The sequence below is a fragment of the Zonotrichia albicollis genome, chromosome 36 (assembly GCF_047830755.1).
Source record: "Zonotrichia albicollis isolate bZonAlb1 chromosome 36, bZonAlb1.hap1, whole genome shotgun sequence".
Lineage (NCBI taxonomy): Eukaryota > Metazoa > Chordata > Aves > Passeriformes > Passerellidae > Zonotrichia > Zonotrichia albicollis.
The window spans coordinates 2,878,405-2,902,717 of record NC_133854.1 but is presented as its reverse complement, the minus strand read 5'-3'; the positions used below and the strand labels follow the sequence as shown (position 1 = coordinate 2,902,717).

General features: G+C 53.1%; 1 pseudogene; it reads right to left on the bottom strand.

Annotated features, from left to right (window-relative positions):
- Positions 1–15,532: 15,532 nt before the first annotated feature.
- LOC141726551 (serine/threonine-protein kinase pim-1-like) overlaps positions 15,533–24,313 on the bottom strand; it is a 30,703-nt pseudogene continuing 21,922 nt past the window's right edge.

Here is a 24,313-nt window from a genome sequence, read left to right as displayed (position 1 = left end):
CAGGAACTGCCTTTCCTGTGCCATCAGCAGGGCAGGTCCCGCTGCAGGAAAAGCCCCAGGCCAGCCCCAGCACAGGGAAGGGCTCGGGCACAAGGGCAGAGTGCCGTGCTGGGAGCTGGGCCAGGGAGAGCCTGAGGCACCAAAGGCACCTTGGCAGCAGCAGCTGCTTGCAGGCCATGGCCAGAAGCCTCCCTTGGCAGCCCCGCCTGGTGGCCACCCCTGCAGAGCTGCTGCCTCAGGGCTCATTCCTGGCTGGGCTCTGAGAAGACATTGCTGCTTCAGGAGCCTGACTGGGAAGCCATTGGCCCCAGCACCTTGGGGACAAGATATTAATGACAAAACTCTTCATGGCAGCAGAGCCAAGGCAGGGGCAGAGGAAAGGGCAGAGTCAGGCCCAGGGGACAGGGCTGCCATGGTGATGGCTGTGAGGTCACTGCCCCTGCAGCAGCCTGGCTGCCCTCAGCAGACATTCTGGCCAGAAGCCTTGTGAGGGCACCCAGCACAGCAGAGACCCCACACTACAGGAATTCTGTCACTGGGGATGAGAGGGTTTCAATGGGAAAGGCTACACAAATCTCCTGCTCTTGGACAATTCCAGGGCTGGGGAATCCACTTCTCTGGAAAAACAGCTGCAGTTTCCTGCCACTTTTATAATTGTAAAATATTTCCTCTTTCTAACAAATGTTAATTTGTCCCCATTCAGTTTAAAGATACTGACCTGTTTTCTATCACTGTAGGATTCTGTTGAAAATAACTTCGAATGCTATTTTACCTTTTCACAGACCTTGGATAGGACTCAAAAATCTCCCAGAATGGGGTTTGGAGGCTTCATCACAAAATCAGCAGGGAGAGTCTGCGGCCTCTGTGGTCAGTGGAGTAGAGACTGAGGAGTGAAAGGGAATAGCCTGGGAGGGATTGAATGGTGATGTCAGGCTGGAGCTTTTCTTCCTGGAGGATATAAACATGAGAAGGAAATAATGGCACCAAGGGCAGCTGGAGAGGCCCACACTCAACACCAGGAGAAAGGAATTTCCCTGCCAGGGCAGGGCTGTGGTGCAGCACGTCCCCAGCAGCAGCCTGGAGCAGCCCAAGGCTCTGTGTGGGCAGGCAGAGGCAGGCAGGAGGCAGAGCTGTCAGCAAAGGAAGGGCCCAGCCAGGTGGGGCAGCCGGGGGATGCCGACAGCCTGCAGGGACAGGGGCGCAGGTTTGCTCAGCAGCAGAGACACCTTTCCCTCGCTTGTCCCCACCTGTGATCACTGCCACCAGTGTTCTGCTCTACCTGGAACCTGCGGACACTTTCTCCGTCCTTTCCTTCAATGGGACCCATTAACCCTTCAAGAAAACTTCTGTGTTTCAATTTATTTTTGAGTTTTTGAGAAGTTTTTGAGCACACTGTGAGGGACTGAGTCTGATGCAAAGAGCACCAAAGCCCCAGAGGCTCATTAAAGTCCCTGTGCTGTGTCTGTGCTGCTGAGCTGGGCCGGGCTCCTGGCCCAGAGGCAGCTCCTGGCAAGGGCAGCGCTGCAGAGAGACAGCTCTGGCCAGGAGCAGCTCCTGTGCACAGCCCAGCAGGGCTGGGGCACTGCCAGGGCCCCTCAGGGACACCAGCAGGGCACAGACAGAGCTCACAGGGGCTCAGCACTGGCAGGGACTGTGGGATGGCCAGAGGGGGCTGTGTCACAGCAGCACCTCTGTGGCTGTGTCACAGAGCCACAGAGCAGCTGGGATGTCAGCAAGGGGCTGTGTGGCAGCACAGAGTGGGCTGTGTGAGGTCACAGATTGGGCTGTGACATCCCAGAGTTTGTTGTGTGAGGTCACTGAGCAGCTACAGTGTCATAGAGGGGACTGTGTGACATCACAGAACAGGCTGTGAGATCATGGCATGGCTGCATGACATCATAGAGCGTGCAGTGAGGTCAAAGTATGTGCTGTGACCTTACAGAGTGTCAGTATGACATCACAGAGAGGGTTTTGTGACATCACTGAGGGGGGTTGTTACATCACAGAGCTGGCTGTGACATCATAGATTAGGGTGTGAGGCCATAGAGCAGATCCTGCCATCATAGAAGGTGGCTCTGTGACATCAGGGAGTGGGCTTTGACAACACCGGGTGGCTGTGTAACTTCATAGAGCACGCTGTGACATCACAGTAGAGATTGTGAAATCATAGAGTGACTTTCTGACATCACAGAGACGTCTGTGACATCACAGAGCAGCTGTATCACATCATAGGGTGACGTCTCAGCATTGGCTCTGGGACATCAAAGGGGCAGTGTGACATCACGGGAACTGTGTGACATCACGGGGGCAGTGTTGCATCACAGGGGCAGTGTGACATCACAGGGATCTATGTGACATCACAGGGGCTGTGTGACATCACAGGGCAGTGTGACATCACAGGGGGTGTGTGACATCACGGGGACAGTGTGACATCATGGGGCTGTGTGACATCACAGGGGCAGTGTGACATCACATGGGCTGTGTGACATCACAGGGCAGTGTGACATCACAGGGGCTGTGTGAGGTCCCTGGGGAGGTCACTCTGCCCCGGCTTCCCTCACAGCTGCCCCCAGAGCAGTCCATCCCTGCTCATGCACAGCGGGGTCCCCTGTCCCCCTGGGTCCCCCCGGCCCCGCAGCCTCCCCCAGAGGATGTTCCACGAGATCGACCCCAGAGCCTGACACAGGGACGGGGGGCCGGGGCCCTGGGTGTGGCACAGGGGGACAGGGACCCCCCGGCAGCATCCTCGTTCCTCCCAGGGCCAGAGCCTGGGCCAGGGCTCCTTCACCCTGCTACCAACAAGGCCTTGAGAGTGCTGAAAAAATCCCCAGCAAGGGAGCAGCAAAAACCAGATTGAATATTAAGGGACAGCAGCACAAAGTTCCTTGGCAAGAGTCACTCTGCTCCTGACTGGACACTTAAGCACAACAAGGAAACAAAGCAACAACAAAACCAAACAGAATCCAAACAATCAAACCAGAAATTTACTGAGAACCAGGGCTTTCATTCCTAAGGAAAAGAACTGTCCTTCTTATCTAGGTGTCCATAGCCAGAATTGGGATTTCACCTCCAGTATTCCCTATTGTGACAGAGTGGAGGAGTTTCTTGGCTCAAGACATTTCTTGTGTGGGGAGTGTTGCAGTGTGTTGCAATTTCCGGTTTTAAACTTCCCAGCCCCTTCCCAGGTGTGGCAATATCTCTCTTCCTCTTCCCCTTTGCCCCCTGCTGGGCTGTCAATCAGTCTTAACACTCCAGCAAGGCCATCCTGTGGTTGGTCAGGTTCAAAAGATGCCCCCGTGCCCAGAGGTCATTGGTCTGTCTGGGTGTCATCGTTCCCTGTGTTATGTTTGCCCAATTATCCCATCAAAAAAACCAAACAATATTTAAGAAAGCAACAATTTTAATTGAAAATTTTAGAAAATATATAAATAAGGGACAATTTGGTTCAAATAATAGCGCATAAGCAAAAACAACCACGGGGTACGGAGTGCAGGGTTCAATGACCCTTGCCACTTCACGTACAAGCTTGCCAAGGAAAATTCACCCCTTATATGCCATGTGTCAATTCCATCTCCTCCTATTTTCGGTTCGTCACTTTTCTGTCTCCGCCTTCATTACCACCTTTACCACGCATGCGCCACCACTCGGTTTGGTGGTCGCACAAGTCTTTGGGGGTCATCACTGATGAAGGCCCTGTAGTCTTCTTCATTGTCTTTTAATTCACCTTTGGGTTACACATGCGCACCAAGCCAGTACAATGTAAGCCAAGACTAACGTATCACTGCATCTACATATCAAAGCAATAAGTGCTTTATAATTAGCATTTTCTTGGACCCAACCAGGTTCTTGGTCATTTTTAGCAACTGTATCTTCAGCTTCTTTCCTGTGGTCCTTGAGAACATCTGCTGGGAAGGGGGGGTGGGTGGAGCCACTCCTTTCCCTCTCTTCTTTGGCATTACAACTTTTAACTATTTACTATTTTATTATTCTCAAATATTAATTACTGTATCAATATGGATTATTGTTTAAATTTTTATCAGAACGAATCATACCTATTTACCACACCTGAGACCCTGCCCCTCCCACCTGGTTGGTGGCTCACCTGTCCCTTCCCTCCCCCTTCCCCCGGAGCTTAAAAAGTCACTCAGGCCATGCGGTCGGGATTCTGTTGGAGCTGTTACCTAAGATTCAGATGTCTGTGACCATGGAATAAACTCTTGATATTAACCCTCTAGCAGAATCTGTCTCCTTTTCCTCCTCACCTTAGCCTGAAGCCTTCCCACCTGAGGCAAACTGAGTTTCTACAAGCCTGGACTTGTTTCGGCACTCAGCTGCACCATCCAGCCAGCCAAAAGTGTCTCTGAGGTGAAACACCACAGTTGCTGCCTTTGGTCCAGGAGCAGGGTTCAGAAGAGCCCAGGCACAATCTACCTGGTAATATTGGGATCTTATTCCAATAGGGGAGGAAGGGGCAGGTCCAGCCCTCCCCTGCCCTGGAACCCCAGCCCTGCCCTGCCCTGGAACCCCAATCCCCCCAGAGCCTCTATGCCAGCCCAGCAGTGGCTGCCAGTCCCTGGCACAGCACAGGCAATGCTCCACAGCCACCTCTGCAGCCCCAGCCCAGCTCCTGAGGGACCAAATGACCCACAGTCCCAGCTGGGGGACGGGCCCAGGGAGACCAAGGGGTATTGAAGGCTGACCACAAGGCAAGCACACATCTTGACCCTACCTGCTCTTGGAATTTCCATCTAAACACTGCTTGAATCCAGGAGTTGGTACGTTGTTTATGCTCCTCTGTATCCTTTTTGCCTCTCTCTCTTTCTGTCCTTTTCTTCTATTGCACTCCTTTTGCCAATTTGAGTAATGTAAAATTCAAATAGCTTAGAGTTTGTGAAGCTGAATGGGCCAAGTCAGTGCTTTAAGAAGTGTTCTGTGTTGATTAAATGTCATATTAAATCTTTTGCCAAAAATTCTCTGATTTTCTAAAGTTACCAGTAAAGACTGTTTTGTTGTTTTGAGCTCCTGAGGATCTCTTGTTGGTGTTTCTCCAGGGAGTCCAATTCAGAATACAGCAACAATTATAATTCCCTTTAAATATCTCCTTGACAGAGTTTTCTACTGGATGGAAATCAGGGCTTGTGTGTCCTGCTTGGCCCAGCCCAGGCAGGGCTTTCCCGGCCCCATTCCACACTCCATTTCCCGGCTGGAGCCGCTGCTGCCTCTGAGTTGTGCTGCCCCAGCCCCAGGGACGCTCTCCTTGTCTGCCCATTCCCCCACGGTCTCTGGGCAGGGATGGCCTCACTGGGGGCTGCTGAAATCCTCAGCAACTTGGAGGCTGCTGCTGAATTTTCCTGCTCCAGAGGCTCGTTCAGCCTTCAGCTCTTCAGTGCAGGAATTCAGTGTCCCAGGGCTCATTAACATTCAGAATGGTTAAACAAGCGAAGCTTCTGGGAATAATTTGATTGAAGTGTTCAAATCAAATGTGTAGTTAATTAGGCAGATTTCAGAAGCCAATTCAATGTGAATACCCTGAATTTAAAAAAAACAGCAAGAAAATATTTTTTTAGGTCCTGTAATTTTGTTTTACTAGTAATTCATTGAAATGTGCAATCTCCAATTGACATTGAATCCAAGTACCTCCTCATGCAGTTTGAATGGGTATGAAAATCAAGACCTTTCATGGCTGACAATCAATCAGACTCTGTCCCTACTCCCACCATTTTCCACATCCAAGGCTGGCACTCAGAGCAGCCTTGTGCATATCTGAACTCCCTCCAGCCCACACTGGACCTAGCCAACAGACCACAGTTGAACAGGATATAACTTAATAAAAATTACACCATTAAAATAACAATCACACAATTACAAACTCTTCCCTGAGCTATGTGCAATGTCCCAGCATGTCTGATGAGTCCACTGTTCATAACTGGTTTGCATACTAAAATTAATTTTTGACTAATGTGGTTCTGCGATAGATATAAACACAAGTAAGTTCTTGTATCAGGATTCTTGTCCTGGACTGAGGACAGAACAACTCAAACAATTCCTGATTTTCAAATCTATCAGTGGTGGATGGAGAAGGGAGGTCAGGCTGCTCTTGGTGTTGAGGAAATGCTGAAAGCAGCCTGACTCATTTCATCTGCTCATGCCCTGGCTGATCTCCCCTCTTTCCCCTTCCACCCATTGGCTTTTGTCTCCCCCCAGCCCCCTATGAAGAGCCTGGCTCTGTGTTCTCCATCCCCTCCTGGCTGGCACTGCCAGGCTGGCATGAGGAGCCCCTCAGCCTTCCCTGCTCCAGGCTGGACCAGCCCAGCTCCCTCAGCCTCTGCTCACAGCCCAGGGGCTCCAGCCCCACCTTGGGGCCCTTCCCAGACCCTGCTCCAGCTGCCAGACATCTTTCCTGCCCTGGGCCACCCAACCCAGGCCACAGTGACCTGGATAATCCCAGTCCTTGCTGTCCTGGTCACACAGCCCTGGCCCCTTGTCCCCTGTCAGGCTCTGGGGTGGATCCTGTGGAACATCCTTTGGTGGAGGCTGTGGCTCCAGGTGGGCTGGGGGGATCCTGGGGGACAGGGACCCTGCTGGGCATGGACAGCATTGGAGTTGTTGGGAGAAACTGTGAGGGGGAGCTGGGGCAGAGTGACCAACCCAGTGACCTGACACAGCCTGCTGGGATGTCACACCGCCCCTCTGGGATGTCACAGCCCATTCTCCAATGTCACACAGCTGATCTATGATGTCACACCAGAGTCTGTGTGTAGAAGCGAAGGGAGACGACCCATCCTCTGATCAGCATCGAACTCCAATTTATTGATGCAACATGCACATTTTATAAGCGTGTTAATTAAGTTCATACATATTGCAAAACCCGAGCTCATCATTGGCTACAGATCACTCAGCAACCCCTCCTTTTGTTTTCAATACCTGTGGTTTGTTATTGAGACCAAGACTTGTTTTTCTCATCCTGTTATGAACGGTTCTCAAGGCCTCCATGTTTGTCACTTTGCTTTCCCATAACCATCCAAGGACAATGTATTTACTTGTTATTAAAAAACAAGCCTGAGAACGCTGCTGTTTACAGAAACGTGCCAGAGAATTTTGTTGTTTACAGGATCAGGCTTGAGAATTTGCTGCTTACAGCTGCCTTTTCCTTTTCCATCAGCTGTATTTTTTCATGGCCTTTTTTTCCTTCAAGCCATGTCTGAGCAAAATTCACCAACATTTGTGATGCCATAGTCTGCACTGTGATGTCAGACCTCTGCCCTGTGATGTCACAGCTGGATCTCTGATGCCACAGAGGCAGACTATGATGCCATGGCTGCTCGATGACCTCACCTAACCCACTCTGTGATGTCATAGCCCACTCTGTGACCACATGGTACCAGATGATAAATTGTCTTCACCAGGTGAGCTCACACCTGGAGCTTGTTCTCCACAACCCCAGGCCTGTGGAAACCACACAGTGCCCATTGTGTGAGAAGGGAACTGGAAGTTCAGCAGCCTCAGTGTCCTGCCAGCTCAGCCAGGCCCACGGGAACATTGGGGTCCATGAGCACCAGGGACCACCAGGGAGACCCCCCAGGACAGGAGAATGCATGGGTAAAGGGGAGGGGAAATATATTATTGATTTTGGAGAAATGATTATCATATGTATTTTTAGTCCAGGACAATCAATGAATATGTATGCAAAATACAGAATATCAAGAGAAACTTTCCTGTACTCAGCATGCACAGCTTTGGGAGGAGCTCTCCCCTGTGCATCCAGCTGAATAAAGAATGCTGCTTCCTAATGCTACATGGGGGTTAAGGAATTTTCTGTTTTACTAAATTTTTGGTAACACTCCCCCTGCCAAGGAAAGCTCTGTCTGCTGCTGTTCACAAACAGAGAAGGGCTGGGGGCAGATGTGGGGCTCAGAGGCTACCTGGGGCAAGGTGACCATGAAATAATGAAGTGTTCAATGTTCTGTGAAAGAGGAAGGGGCAGCAACAAAGCTTCTGCACTGGAAATAGGAAGGGCAGACTTTGGCCTGTTTAGGCTGCAGATTTGGGGAATACCTAATCAGGTACTGATTGCTTTAAGGGAAACAGCCCTTAAAAACAAAGGGGTCCTGGAAGGACGGACACATTTCAGGAAAGTAATCATAAGGGGGAAGAAGCAGCCTGTCCCACTGCAGCAAAAGATGGGCTAGTGAGGAAAATGACTGGCCTGGCAGCCCATGGAGCTTTTCTGGAGACTCAGGGGTGGAAAAAGGAGCAGCAACTCAGGAAGTCTTTAAGGATGTTGCTGGGTCATACAGAAAGAAAATCTGAGAGTTGAAAACTCTATTAAAACTTAACCTGGAGGGTTCTGCAAAAAGAATAAAAATGTTTTAATAAAGAAAAAATAGCAAAAAGGAGGAGGAGTAGGAGAACCTCTACTCTTTATTGGATGCAGTGGAGAATATAGTAACAAAAGATAAGGAAAAGGCTGAGCTACTTTACCCCTAGTTTGTTTCAATTTTCAATATTAGGAGAGGATATCCTCAGGACAAGTGTTCTCCTGAGCTGGTAGATGGGCACAGGGAGCAGAACAGCCCCTGTAATCCAGGAGGAAGCAGTGGGTGACCTGCTGAGCCACTCAGATGCTCACAGGTGAATGGGATCAGACAGGATCCATCCTAGGGCAATGAGGGAGCTGTAGATGAGCTCCCCAGGCTGTGCTCCATCATTCACCATCAGTGCTGGCTCAGCAGGGAGCTCGCAGAGGACTGGAGGTGCCAATGTGAGCCTATCCCCAAGAAGGGCTGGAAGGAGGATCTGGGGAGCTCCAGGCCTGTCAGCCTGACCTGGGTGCCCAGCAAGGTTATGGAACAGATCACCTTGAGTGCCATCACAGGGCACCCACAGGATGGCACTCACAGGGCACTCCCAGCTGATGGGAACAAACTTTCTGGCTAAGTGCAGAGGCCAGGACAAACCTGGGTGGTTTCCCTGCCATCCCCCAGCCCTTGCTGGCCCCAGGGGCTGATGGCATTTGTGCTCCCTCAGGTTCATGTCCCCACACAGCAACAGCATGGGGATGCTCCCCCTGCTCTGTGCAATGCAAACAGGGGCTGCTGAGGCAGTGCTGCCGTGTCTGTGCCTGCAAGGATGGGGCACCGGTGTGAGCTGGGGAGAGGCCAGGGCTGCAGAGGGGGGATGTTGTTGGCAGCTCCATGAGGACGCTCTGGGACGCTGCCCTGGGCTGTGCAGCGCACTGGGGGTGGATCAGCCCCTGCTCTGCTGCTCCTTCCTGTCTGTCCCAGGACCCTTGCAGAGCACCAGCTGCTGCTGTCCTCAGGTGCCAGGGCAACCCTGGGACAAAGCACTGCCAGGGCTGTTCCAGGTACAATTGCAGTGACACTCGTTGGTACCACCAGGTGCCATGGCAACGGCCACAGGGACCTGTTCCTTGGTTTGGTGCCATGGCAACCAATGCCCAGAGCCGTTGTGATGGTTGGTGGCCATGGAAAGCTGCCCTGGGCCCTTGCTCAGGGCTGGTGTCAGGGCCCAGAGCCAGAGGGGATGCCTTGCTGGGGGCTGTGCCATGGCCACCTGCCCTGTGCCGCGCTGGCCGCTCAGGCACCAGGAACCAGCAGCCAACGACACTGCCAGGGCCAAAGGCCAGGTCAGCCAGACAGAAAGGGGCAGGGCTGGGCACTGTTTCCATGGCAACCGGCACTCGGGGGGACACCTGGGTCACCTGGCCTGGCAGTTGCGATGGAAACCCCTGGCAGGGACTGAGGGCACAGCCCCTGGCACTGAGACACTGCTGGGCCGGGTGCTGAGCACAGGGCTGAGCACGCAGAGATGGTTTTGTTCTTGCTGAGCTGCAGCACAGGCAAGGCCTGTCCTGCCCCTCGGCAGCCATGCTGGGGAGGGGCTGGGGCTGCGGGGGAGCTGGGCAGGGGACACAGCCAGGACAGGGGACCCCAACTCACCCCGGGCATAGCCCAGACCAGAGCACATCATGCTCAGGGTGTGAAGGGGGGAACAGGGAGGAAGGGGGGGAATTTTGGAGTGAGGGCTTTTGCCTTCCCAGGGAATACCTAGGCAATAGGGGGCCCTGTTTCACCAGTGGGCAGGGTCACTACCAAGGACACAGACACCAACTGAAGGAATTGTGTCATTTATATCATGCACAGCTGCAAAGAGTTACAAAAGGATAAGCTCAGCAAAGCACATCATCATTAGCAAAGAATTACAAAAGAAGCTCAGCAATCCATCATAACCCATCATTACATTTTGATGACCAATCCCTTGGTGAAACACTAGAGGTGTTTGTGGCAGACAAAGATTCTGGCTGACTATCAAGGTACACCTTACAGACATCAGTAGTACTTTAGTGACACCATTCTTCATTCTTTTTTCTCAATCTCATTCCAATTAGGAACAAGAATTCTCTTGTCCCTGGAGCTGGCACCTTTTTAATTCCAGAACAATGCCCCGAGGCCCTTTGCTGTTCAGCTTTACCATGCTGTCTGTGGCTAACAAGGCCTGGGGGGCATTTCCCCTCTGGCTGGAAGGGGCCGGGTCCCAGTCCCTGAGGGGCACCCAGGCTCCTGGATGGAATTCCTGTGCAAGTCCCTCAGTGTCACAGCAGCCTTCACATGGAGCCCCATTGATCAGAGCATTTTCCAAAGGAGCCCTTGGGGCAAACAGGAGGTCTGGTCTGGCAGGATGCGTAAAGCAATATCCTGTCAGATTCTCCTGACACAGACTCCTTGGCTGCAGGGACACATTCCCATTGTTGCTGCCCAGGTCTCAGGACTCAGAGTTGTCTTTCCTAGGAGCTGCTCCTTCAGCTGCCTCGGGAGGGCCATTTGGCCTCCGGACCCACACTCTGGCTCCATTATTAGGGCTGATGGATCCAAACCCTTTAGCTCCACAAATGGTGGTGACTGGAGCTGGATCTCCTTTTTTCACAATCGTTCTTAAAACTGCAAGATCAGTAATTGTGCTACCCTGTCATGGGGTTGAATAATCCAATCTTGGTTTTTAATGTTTAACAGAATTAGTGTAATTTCTCCTTGATATTCTGTATCATTTCCTCCTGCCATGACAGGAACACTTTGCAAGGCCAAGCTCCAGGGGAGCAGTTACCAAAGCAAAGTGTCCTGGAGGCATCTGAATTCCTGTTTCGGTATTGATAGCTCTCATTTACTTTGAATTTCTCCACATTAATTCCAATGCATGAAGGCCCAGCCCTGCAGCCTCTGGGCTGGCCCTGCCAGGGGCCATCACAGCCAGAACAATTTCCCAGGCAGCCCAAGTCTCACTGCCCATGGTTGGATTTGCAAATTGGGGGCAGTGGTGCACAGCCAGGGGGTTCCATTTCCCCAGTGGGCCATTGTGAAGGGCATGGAGCACATCTGGGAGATGGGTTCTCCATGGGCAAAGGTTCCATCTCCTCATTTTTTCAACTGCTCTTTTAACAACCCGTTCACCTATTCAACCAATCCTGCAGCTTGTGCATAGTCTGGTACATGAAAAACCCTGCAGGCTTAATCACTGCATTTTTCACAGGAACGGACAAAGCACTCTGCATCACAGAATCAGCAAACCCTGTAAAAATAGCCAATTTCCTCCCTTCCTCCTTTTTCCATTGTATGCAATCTCAGGAAGTTGACCACTGACTTTCGGGTCCTGGCCAATCCTGTTCTGTAGGGCATTTAGTGTTACATCCCTGAGCAGCCAAAGCTACCAAATTACTACTGTCACCACTATTTCACATTATTATTATTTTGTATGTACATATTGATATAGAATTATAGATATAGAGATATGCAGATATAGACATATATAAATATAAATTAATAAATATAAACATGAAGGTCTTATTATCCTATAAATATGTATATAGTTATTTATTACATTGATATTTCACTTGCACAAGTGCATCTGAGCTCAAGATTAAAACCTTCTTCTGTTGCTCCATGTGGGAGCATTCCAACAATAACTGTTCCTTCTGAATGTGCTGTTTCCTATGTACTCTGAACAAATTCATCTTTGTCTGCCCAAACCCACAAAGTCTTCTCCTTTTCCATTTGAAATTTTTGGATGCATTTGAAGCCATCCAGGAGTGCAGTTTCTTTCACCCGACTGCCCCACTGCTCACATGGGGCTCCGACCTCAGCCCACTCCAGAGCCAGGGAACTCCAGGGAAGGGCTTCCCAGCTGGGAATTTCTGATGGCACTGATTCCTCATATTGACACTGAACAAATGACACTTTGTTGGGATCTGGCCAGACTGGGCCAGTTTTTTTTCACCAGTGGGCATGGTCAGCACCAAAGACAGAGAGTCCAACTGAAGGAATCAGTGTCATTTCCTGCAGTTCAGAGCAGCAAAGAATCACAAAATGAGCAGCTCAGCAATGCACCCAACCATCCCCACCAAAGATTGCCTGCAGTGATTAAGAAAGATCCAGCAGCATTTACCCTCAGCCTTTACCATCCCCCAGACCCACAGAGCAGCTGGGGAAGCTGTCACAGCCAAGGGCTGCAGAGCCACTCCTGGGCACTGGGAATTCCTGCAGGTACCTCCAGCCCCAGGAGAGGCTCCAACCCCGCTGGGAGAGGGCCCAGCTCTGACAGTGCTGAATGAACAAACTGACAGCACTGCTAGTGTGGCAACATCTGCTTTCATCCTCCTCTTGTGTCCCTCCCAAAGCCTGGCCAGGGCTCAGGGAGGAACCAAGGGAGGTGACTTTGATCCTTCAGCCCCAAACAAGGCCAGATGTCAGATTTCATGGCCTTGTCTGGCTTCTAAATACACAAAGGTCAAGACAAGTTTCACTGATGAGTGGCTACATCTATCACAGTGCTAATAACCATGCATATTTCATCAGGGAGCAGATACAAAGATAACCTTTGCTTGGAAGGTTCATCCAGAGGCCACCTTTGGCTCAGGGCCTGCTGTCCAGGCCTCACTCAGGGCTGGTGTCCAGGCCTTGGCACTTCAGGGACATGGTTTAGTGCTGGGCTTGGCACTGCTGGGTGAGCGGCTGCACTGGGTGAGCTCAGAGGGCATTTCCAACAGAAAGGATTCTGTGATTCCATGATTCTATCTACTGCATTCAGCTGGGGCAATTTTAGCAGCATTACTTGGCTCCAAAAGTTCCCTCTTGCCCAGCTCCTGTGGCCTGAGGCTTCAGCTCCTTCAGCTCCTGGTGCTGAGCTGTTCATGCTGAACGAGACGACTCAGAGAGAAGAACACAGTCCATGCAATTCCTTCTGGGACATGGAGAGGGGAGGCTGTGCAAACAGGAGCATTGTTTGCTGTGGCCTCCTCTCTGCCCCTCACGCCTTTCAGCGCTTTGAACCAGCCAAGAGCTTTCTCCAAGAGTGCAATGGAGCAGCTGTTCCTGCTCCCAGGCCTGGCTCTTCCCAGTCTCTGTCCTTGCCTGGTTCTGTCCCTCTTGCTGTGCCCTCTGCTCCCCCAGGGCTCGCTGGCTGCTGCCCAGGACTGTGGCACTGGCACAGATCCAGTGCTCCAGAGCCTCCTTTCTGTGCCCTTGGAGCTGCCTGGGCACAGCAGCCTTTTCCATCTGCAAGCTCCCCACGGACAGGGAGTGCCCAGCTCTGTTCCCTGAACAGCCTCCAGGAGCCCAGGGCTGCCATCTCCAGTCCCTGCTGGCACTGGGGGCTCCCAGGTGCCTCAGGCTGCTGTGACACCGCTGCACATGGGAGGGAAGAGGGGCAGGGGCTGTGCTCAAAGTCAGCTCCATCTGCTGCTGCTGCTGCTGTGGGGTCATTTGTGCAGCCCTGGCCCAGAGTCAGGGATCAGATCCTGCCAGTCTCTTCCAGCCCTGGCTGCTCAGAGTTTGGGCCTTGGAGCCTCAGGTGGCCAAAGGCAGCTGCTGCTGGTCCCTCTGTGTGCCCGTGTTCAGCAGTGCTGCTCCATCAGTCTGTGCCCAGCAACGGGGAAAAGCCTCAGCCCTGCAGGGCCAGGAGCTCTGCCGGGCTCTGCCTGAGCAGCTCAGCCAGCAGGAAGGGAGCTGCTCCACATGGGAACCAGGAGCAAAAGACATTCCTTTGATAGGACATGTTTTCTATTGCAAGGAAAAAAAAGGAAAAAGTAATAAAAAACTATATAAAATATGAAAGATAAAAACAAAACCCAAGTGTGCAGTGAAAAATCTTCTCTAACTTTGAATTAGAGGTAACTGATCTTTTGAAACAGAACTCATTTCTTTTGTAAATGCGCTGATGGCATGGATCCATCTTACTGACCTCAGCAGTCTTTATAAAAAGTTTTTGGGGATTGTTTCCAATATTGTTATTTTAAATTGTGGTCGAGCAAGAGGAAATTGTTTTGTACCCTTCCAGCTCCAAGCAGGACTGGGAATGGAAACCCTGTTAAAGCCCAAAGCCTTTACAAGATGACCTTCCTTCTCACCCTGCAAATGAGCTGCACATTCCTTTTCAAACTGTCAGGGATTTCTTAGAGACACAAAGTGCCACTTACGGCTTTTTGCTCTGGTTTGGCAGTGCAGAAGGGCAATTCTCCATCCACCAGCTCCAGACTGTACTGCCTCAGGAGCATGGCCCACTCGCCAGCTTTGGCCCACTCGTGGCACTGCTAGAGGAGGAAGAAAGTGCAGTTGCACAATTCCAGCCAATAAAGAAGGAAGAATGGGACAGACAAAACACCCTGTACAGATCCAGGCATTCAACTGGGACTCTGGAGAGTTTGGGTTCTTGCCAGCTGGATGTGTGTCCCCAGTTGCAATCTCTGGGCCTGCAGCAGAGTCTCACTCACCGGGCAAAGCAGAAAGCTCAGGCGCTGTGCTCGCAACAGGCTCGTCTGATGCAGAGCTGTGAGAGCAATGTGAGGGCAGAGCCAGCCCAGCTGGGCCCAGGGCTGAGCCCAGCAGAGCCCTGGCAGAGCCCAGAGCAGCCTCAGCACCCGCAGAGCCCAGCTGCAAGGAGAGAAAGCAGAAAGTGCCCGTCAGCTGAGGGCTCCTGTGCCCTTGTGCCAAGGCCTGCGGTGCCCAGGCCATGCTGGCTGTGCCCAGAGCTGTGCCCAGAGCTGCCCATCCCTGCTGTCTTTGGCAGCAGAGCAGGAGGGCAGCACATGTGCCCAGCGTGCAGCCCGCCATGGCACATCCAGCCCTCAGTAGCTGCCCAGAGTCAAAAAGCAGCTGGGCAGCTGACTGAAGAATTCATTGCATCTGCCCTTGCAAAGGGGGAATCTTTAGTGCCCAGCCAGGCCGTGCCATGTCCAGATCTGGAAGCATCCCCCTGCCTGTGGACTCACCTGCAAATTGGGCCTGGAGCCTGGCTTTGAAGAAGGTGCCAGAATCCAAGTCCATCATCTTCAGCTGGCCAGGCCAAGGAAGAGATTGTCATCCTTGAGGTTGTCCTTGGTGTCTCCAGCAGCAGCCCCACTTGGAACAGCTTCTCCAGGGGCTCCTTCTCCTTCCCTGGGGCCAGACCAGGCTCTCAGGGCTCTGCCCAGGGCCCCAGCCATCCATGAACCATACAAACAAAACCAGGGTGGTTGGTGGCCACCAGTGCTTGCCACACCATGTCTGCAGCTCAGCTCCAGCCCAAGAGCTGTGTGTTCCCTTCTGCTGACCCCTGCTCAGAACTACAGGCAGGACAAAACCAGCTTGGTTTGCTTTGCCACTGATTGCCAAGAGATGCATGGAGCTGGTACCTGCCAGGCCCCTGGATCCAGCTGTGCACGTGGATCTCTTCAGTCTTCTAGGGCAGAGGAACACCCTTCACCCAAGGATGACAGAAAAGATCTTCTAAGGATGGCCTGTCCGAAGGCTGCATGGACAAACATCTCTTAATGACATCTTGGCACGCTGGGGAGAGAAACCAGAAATCACCAATCAGTTGGAGAAGTTGTCCCCCTGTTTCCACGCCCAGGTCATGCTGGTTGTGCCCAGAGCTGGGCCTAAACTTCCCCATGGATACTCTGTTTGGAGGAGAGCAGGATAGCAGGACATGTGCCACCTCCTCAGCAGCTGCCAGAGTGGGATGCCCATCAGCCCGCTGCTGACTCCCAGCACTGGTATTCCCCCGCGTGCCCAGAGATGAGGATCCACCTTGAGAGAGCCATCGTGGGAACAAGATTCGCCCCCGGATGATCTCCTGGCCTCTCCTGAACGGGTGCTTCCCCATGACCAGGTGGCACAGCAGGAGGCCCAAGGACCAGATCGTGGCTGCCTCGCCATGGTAGCGTTAGTGCTGGATCCACTCTGGGGGGCTGTAGGACAGGGTTCCTGTGGAACACAGACAGAGATCAGCAGGGGGATGCTGCTGCTCCCATGGCCTGGCCCCAGCATCCCTGGGCATGTGGGGGCTGCCCCAGAGGCACACGGGGTGAGCGCTGCCCTCTCTCCAGCACCTGGGACTTGTGCACAAACTCGGGGCTGGAAAAGAAGCCACTGGTCGTGGAAGAGGGCAGAAGAAACCCTAGGAAGGCCCAACCATAACACACAAAGGAAAAACCCACCCAGTAGTGGAGAAAACCCACTCTCCTTCCCACCTGCACGGCCCCCAAAAATCTTAATAAGCCAAGGAGAACAAGGGGAGTGGAGCAGTCCAAGCCCTTCCTCGCCTGCACACCAAACCATCCAGGGCATGGGGTCAGACCCCTCTCCCTGCTACCCCCATGGGGGTTTGTGTCGGGCTGGCTGCCCCAGCTCCAGCCCCAGCCCAGGCCACAGTGGGTGCTGAAGGCTGTCAGCAGGGCTGGGAGCTGGCAACCCTCACACCCCACCCGGAACAACTCGGCTCCAGCATCAATCCCATTGCAGTGCTGCACCCAGGCTGGGCCACGAGATGCCCAGGAGCATCCCCTGCGAGGGCTCACCTGCAAACTGGGTGTAGGCTGTGTCTTGGAGGAAGGCGCCACAGCCAAAGTCGATGAGTTTCAGCTGCCCGCTGGCCAGGTCGAGCAGGATGTTCTGTGGTTTGATGTCCCGGTGCAGGACCCCGCAGCTGGTGCAGTGCTGCACGGCTTCCAGCACCTGGCGGAACAGCTCCCGCGCCTCCTCCTCTGGCAGGAACCCCCGCTCCGCCAGGACACCCGAGAGCTCCTGGCACCGCTCCGGACGCTCCAGCACCAGCAGGAAGATGTCAGGGAGCTCAAGCCATTCCAGGAGCTGAATGACACCGGCACAGCCACGGGACACCTTGGCCAGCAGCACGATCTCCAGTGGGGCGCTCGTGCCGTCGGGCTGCGTGAGGACCGTGGTGCCGTCAGTGGGGCCGAGGCCGTGCCGGGGCTCTGGGAGCCCTCAGCCAGCCCGGGATGCTCTGCACGCCCCGCTCAGCCCACGCCCGCTCTCCCCGCAGGGCTCACGGCGGCTCCCACCCTGCCGGGCCCCGGCTCCTCGCCGCCCGGCACGGCCCGGCTGCTGCCGGTGGCCCCGCTCACTCACCAGCTCGCCCCAGTGCCGGATGAGATCCCTCGGCACGCATTTGATGGCCACCTGCGAGCGAGGGAGAGCAGCGGGGTGAGCTCGCCGCCCGCCATGCCCAGACCCATCCTCCTCCTCCATCCCCTCCTCCTGCGCCCGCCGCCGGCCCCGCCACTCACCGGGGCGCCGTCCGAGAGCCGCGTGGCAGCGAAGACGCTGCCGAAGCCGCCGCGCCCCAGCAGCGAGCCCAGCCGGTACCGCTCCTGCAGGGCCTCCTGCGCCTTCCCTGCGGGCGAGACGCGGCTGTCAGCGCTCGGCCCGGGGCCAGCCACGGCCCCCGAGCGCCCCTCACCCGCCCCGGGCCCGGCATCCCCACCCGCCCCGGGCCCCGGCGGCTTGGGGCCGGAGGCCGCGCTGCCGAGCGGCGGAGCTCGGGCCGGGGAAGCCGCAGCGGAGGCGGCGGGAGCGGCCGCGCTGCCTGTGTCCTCCGCGGGGCCCGGGGGGAGCCGGGGCCGGGGCCGGGGCCGGGGCCGGGACTGGACCCTGCGTCGGGTCCGGGGCCGGGCTCGGGCCAGACGGAGGCAAAGGGCGACGATGCCGCCCCAACCCCAGGCACTGATGCCCGCCCAGCAGCGCCACCGCCAGTACAGCCGGAGCCGGGCGGAGGCGAGACCGCGGCGGGACGGCCGGGGCCGGGCACGGGGCAGCCCCGCCCGGGGCCGGGGGCGGGCCGGGGGCATGGCCCGGCCCTGCAGGGGACAGGGAGGCGGGGAGAGGAGAGGGACGCCGGGCAAGGGACTCTGAGAGAACGGTGCGGGACAACTGGAAAGGGAGAGAAAGAGAAAGAAAGAGAAAGCAAAGGAGAAAGACTATTAGAAAGTATCTGTTTTGCTGCTTCTGCCGCCACTGCCGCCGCCGCTGCTGCCGCCGCTGCCGCCGCTGCAACTGAAGCACCGGGGCCGTTCGTCCCCGTGTCCGTTCCCCGCTCGCCCCACGAGCCCCACGTTCGAGCCCCGCGCGCCCCAGGGACAGCCCCTTCTTCTGCCCAAACACGGGAACTTTGCTGCCTTGAGCCCGGATGCAGAGCCCTGACTCCTGCACACTGGCACAGCGATCCCCTCCCCTGCTGTTGTGCATTGTCCTTGCTGAGGGTCAGACACTGTCGGGCCACCTTCCCTTGGGGTAGGATTCCTACCTGACCCCAGCACTGCACTTACACCTCCAGTGTTGCTTTCCAGTAAAAAGAGGGGAAGGAAAACTGTGTGTGGCTCATGGTATTTTAGAGTGTCCAAAAGTCACTAAGTCACCGATCTTAGAGGTGAGGTGCATCTGGAATTACTGGGATGGAGATGCAGTGCAACATGGAAAAGGGGAGCATAGACATAAATAGAGGAAAACATCTTGGATTGTTTCTTTCATTTTCATTTCCCTTCTGGAAAGCTGTTTCAGTTTTCCAGGAATCTTCTCCTGTCTGCTCTTCCCAAGAATCTCTCATGGAGAACATGGTCAAGCTTCTGTCACAAGATTTGCCACCAGGAAATTAGGCCACTGGTGAAATTTTCATTTTGACTGTTTGTGCTGGTTTAGGGCAAATTTTGGGAGGAAACCTCCAAAAGGGTCCGTCTAGAAAGCAAGTTCAAGCAGCCCCTCCCCCTACTAGTTCAGGAAAAGACTTCCCTTGAGAAAAGTGAAAAAACCCCAGTTTATTTAACAAGTAAAGTATTCACAAGCATGAAAAATTAATAATAATAAATAAAACCTCTGACACTGCTGAAGAGATGGCAAATTCAGAAAGTCCTTTTTGTGGGTTGTTGTTGGCTCACTCGGTCTCTTCTAAGTCCCTCTGGTGCTGGAATGCAGTGTCTCAGAGCTCGGTGGGCCACAGGTGTGAGCTGCCGCCGGTGTTTTTCTGGGTTTTCAGTCCAGAGCAGGTTTAAACAGTTTCCAGAAAAAGAAAAGTCACAGTCTGAGGAACTTCTCTTCCTAAGCTAGCTAAAACCAATTTGCTAGACCTGGGCTGTGAAGGCATCGGGAAATTTCCAAATCTGGGCACTGGCGGTCCCAGCAAACACCAGATCTGGATGGTGCTGGAGCCAGAACCTGCACTTTTCCAAATTTTGTCTTTCTGTGCCAGCAAATCACTGGGCTTGGGCTGTGCCAGCACCAGGAAGTTTTCAGATCTGAGCGCTGGCGCTGCCAGCAAACACCAGATCTGGGTGGTGTCATTGCCAGTGACAGAAATCTGCCAGATTTGGGCTCTGCTGGCACTGAGAAATTTCCAAATCTGGGTTCTGGTTACATGAAACACAAGATGTGGGTGGGTCCAGACCCAGTAGCAGGAAGCTGCCACAGGTTTTGGATTTCTGTGCCAGCAAATTGCTGCCCTTGGGCTGTGCCAGAATAGGGAAATTTCCAGATCTGGGCACTGGCAGTGCCAGCAAACAGCCCATTCCAGGCTCCAGGCAGGACTGGATCTGGATGCCTTCCTCTTTTCTTTCCTTCTTTCCTTCCTTCTTTCTTGGGATCCTGCTGCCAGCAAACTCCAGATTGGGCAGTGCTGTCAAGGGGAAATTGCCAGGTTTTAGCTTTCTTTGCCAGCAAATTCTGGACATGGGCGGTGCCAGAAGAGGGAAATTGCCAGATGTGGGCACTGGCAGTGCCAGCACACACCAGATCTGAGTGGGGAATGTGCCAGCACCAGGAAATTGCCAAATGTTAACTTTCAGTGCCAGCATATTGCTGGAATTATGCTGTGCAGGAACCTGAAAAATTCTGGATCTGGACACTGTGGTATCAGCGAACACAAGATTGGGTTGCTGTAGGTACCAGGTATTTGCAAGGTTTTGGCTTTCTTTGCCAGAACATTACTAGACTTGGGCTGTGCTGGCACCTGGAAATTCCCACCTCTGGACACTGGTGGTGCCAGCAAACACTTGATCTTGGCATTGCCAATGACGGTAGCAGGGAATTGCCAGATTGTGGCTTTCTTTACCAGAAAATTGCTAGACTTGGCTCTGCCAGAACAGGGGAATGTCCAGATGTGAGCAGTGGCAGTGGCAGCAAACACCAGGTCTGGGCACCTGTATTGGCATCAGGAAATTGCCAGATTTTGGCTTTCTGTGCCAGCAAATAGCTGGACTTGGCTGTGCCAGCACTGGGAAATTTCCAGATCTGGGCACTTGCACAGCAAACACCAGACCTGGGCTGTGCTGGTGGCACCACTGGGAAGCTGCTGGGTTCTGGCTTTCTTTGCCAGAAAATTGCTGCATTTAGGTTTTGCTGGCACTGAGAAATTGCCAGATGCGAATTTTCTGTGCCAGCAAACTGCTGGAATTAGGCTGTGCAGGCATCTGAAACATTCCCGATCCGGGCACTGGCAGTGTCAGCAAACCCGAGATCGGGTTGCTGCAGGTACCAGGTATTTGCTTGGTTTTGACTTCTATTGCCAGCAAGTTGCTGCACTTGGGCTGTGTCAGAATATGGAAATATCAAGATCTGGGAACTGGCAGTGCAAGCAAACACCACATTTCAGGAAGGATTGGATCTGGACCCGTTCCCTCCCTGCCTCCCTCCCTCAACAAGGTGCCAGAGGGGCTGGACAGCCAGGCAGAAAGGGACCTGCAGGGACTGAGGGACAGCAGGCTGGACATGAGCCTGGGGAGGGGTCTGGAACAACACAACTCCTGTGAGGAGTGGCTGAGGGACCTGCAGTTGTTTATCCTGGAGGAGGCTCAGGGAAGACAAGGCGGTGCCAGGGCACAGGGTGGACTTAATGATCTCCAAGGCCTTTTCCAACCTTGCTGATTCTGGGATTCTCTGGAACCACCCTTGGAGCAGTTGCAGGATGAGCCCTGGGTCTCCTCTTCAGGAGCTCCAGCAGCCCAGGTCCCTCAGCTTCTCCTGCCAGCCCCAAAGCCCATCCTGTCAGTCCTGCAGAGCCTCTGCAGCTCCTCCTCACTGCCCAGAACAGGGAGCCCCAGAGCCAGACACAGCAGCCCAGATGTGCCCCCCTGGCCTGGGAGGCCTCTGGCAAGGAAGCAGCACCAGGCACTGCAGGAGCCTGCAGACAATTGACCTGAAGGCCAAAGCTCCTCAGCTCCTTCTGAAAGAGCAGGCACAGTTCCTCATTCCAATGAGGTGGAATGTTGGGCACCACAGCTCCAGGCGAGGACTGGACACAAGTTTGCTCCCACTGAGTGCTGTGATGGGTTCTGCAGGAGCTCTGGGCTCCTGTGCTTGCCAGACACAATGAGGTGAGAACGAGTCAAGTGCACTGATGTGGAAATGGATATGTAGAAAGCTTTTAGGGTGTAATAGAAGGCCCACAGAGTATGAGTCTGTATATAAATCTTGAGACAAGAAATGCCAACTTAAAAATGCCATGGAATAGGACAGATATTGTCGAGAGAGAAATGGAACTGGAAAAAAGTTCCAAAAGATGGCCTTGCAAATAAGACTTTGGAAAAACAGAGCTATGAAAGATGCATTGTAGTGGGACCCACAAGGGGTAGTTTTAAATAATTGGCTTTAAGGCATCTACAGCATGGCATGGCAAAAAGCTGATAGACCAAGACATACTGTAATTAGGAAATAGTTGGGTTCTTAATTGTGATGGCGTGAATTATAACATCTGTATTGTCTCACCCTTCTCATGAGACTGATAATGGAATACAAGTTTTTAAAACACCTCTCAGTTGCCCCATCTCTAGGTCAAGAAAAGAGTATTATCCAACACACTGACACACCTTTGCCCCGAGCATAACCCAGCCTAGACCAAACACACTGAAAGGTTTCCCCTTTGGCCCATGTCTCGAAACATCAGGTCTGCTGTTTGACAGCTCAGGTTGGGTTGGTGTCAAGGAGTTCCCTCAGAAATAGTGGGTTTGTCTTCCTCTGTACCTTCCCCTCAGCAGCCTTGGGGATGCTCCTGTGTGAAGCCATCTGTCTCACACAGTTTGAGACAACTTCAAACAGGATATTGTGCAATAAGTCATCTCCTCTAAAGTGTTCCAACAATCCCTTTCCAGCAATAGGAAATTACTACTGATAGATGAAAGTGGAAAACCCCCAACAGTTAATTAACAAACAGAATCCCTCCATGACACGCATTCCAAGAAGGCGCTGGGGTCTCTCTCGGAAGAACAGGAGCTGTCACGGAGCAGTTCCAGCAGCTGATGGAAGCTCGGGGGCTCGTCCGGCATCGGCTTTCTCCCATGGCAGAGCTCCATGGAGTGGGCAGGGCAGTGAAGCAGCTGGGCTGGAGCCCCTCGCTGCCTTTTCTCCCCGGCGTGGCTCAGCCCACAGACTCTCGGGCTGGGAGCGGGGCCGCTCCGCTCCTGCCGGCACCGTGTCCCTGGGCTTGGACAAACAGGTTCCTGCCAGGAGAGCCCTGCACACTGCTCCACAGATCTTTCATAAAGGCCCAAACCAACTCCAAACTCTCTGTCTGCAGCAGCTTTGCACAAAGGGCTGCAGCAATCCAGGACAGCTGCAAGTGAGTGTCTGAAGGCTCTTGTCTTGTTCCTGCCAGGAGAATTCTTGATGATCTTGTGCAATTTTATTCAGATGTAACATGAGAGCTGAGGATTTTTGTTAAAATACTTTATGATGAGTAACAAGCCTTGGGAGCATGAGGTGCATGACTGACATGTGAAAGCATAAGCATATCCTCCAAAGTGGCCAGTTTAATTGTCCATTTAATTACTCTTGTATTTACTCCACACTAATGAGGAAAACCAAGCTCTGCTTGCAGGCAAAACAGGCATGGGATACACTACAGTCCCTCGCAGGCTCAGCAGGGCTGGCAGTGACACAGCAGGCAGTCTGCTTCATTGTGAACCACTACAGAGCTACATCCCAATCTGGTTTAAGTAGCGTGGTATTACTAAGAGCTCCTTTTCTACATGAGACACAAAAAGGAGATCCCAAATGATCTTCATGCAAGCATGCAGTAAAGAACTGCTCCTGCTATCCTAATGAAGCATTTGCTTTGGCAATTACACTCTTCCCATTCATCTCTTGATGCAGACACTTCAGGTTTTCCCCCACACCCCTGCAAGGCTGGCAGTCGCTGTTTCCCATTTCCTGTTCTTCCCTAGAGATGGTGCAGTGGCTGCTTTGAAACAAAAAGCCCTGGGATCTGGACAGCTTGAAGGAGCATGAAATGCTAATTAAGTGCTCATATTGGTAATACCCAGGTCTGACCTTCCCAGAGCTCTGAAGCAGCAGCAGCAGGACCATACATCATTCCTGTTGATGGATGTTCATGTTTCTGATGTGCAAGAGCAATGACTTTGAGGAGGGAAAAAAATGCCCATCTTCAAACAGTGGGTGTGCAAGGAGATGTGAAGTTTCACAGCCTTTTCTAGGATATTTTAGAAAGATCTAAGAGAATATTGTGGCATGGGGTAGGTCCCTAATTTAGTCGCCAGAGGAATCCCCAAAGGGCACATTCACTCTGCTGCCGATGGCAACCCCATAAGCTCATGGACCAGTTTTCCCTGCAACGTGCCACACTGCCTGGGCTTTACTAGGCTGGGACTAGACCCAGAGCCAAGCAAACACATGCCGCCAGGTGACATTGTGTAACATCAGAAGCTGGCAACCATGAGGACTTTGCTGTCAAAAGGTTACAGTTTGCAACGGGCCCAGAAGTGTTTTTCCCTAAGGCAAAGCAAACTGAAATGTGATGTTTAAAAGCTTCAAATAACTATGAAAGGAAACTGCAGAATAATTTCTGGAAGGGCAGCATTGTCAATGATCATGCAGCCTACCAACAGCTGGAGCTGAAACCAGAATTGCTTCTTCCAGCTGTGCAGGAATTCATTCCACTGGCAAGCACTGGTGCATGGGAACAGATGATCCCTTAGCTCGGGGCTGAATGGTGCCCAGGCTGCAGTGCAGATTTGAGGAACCCT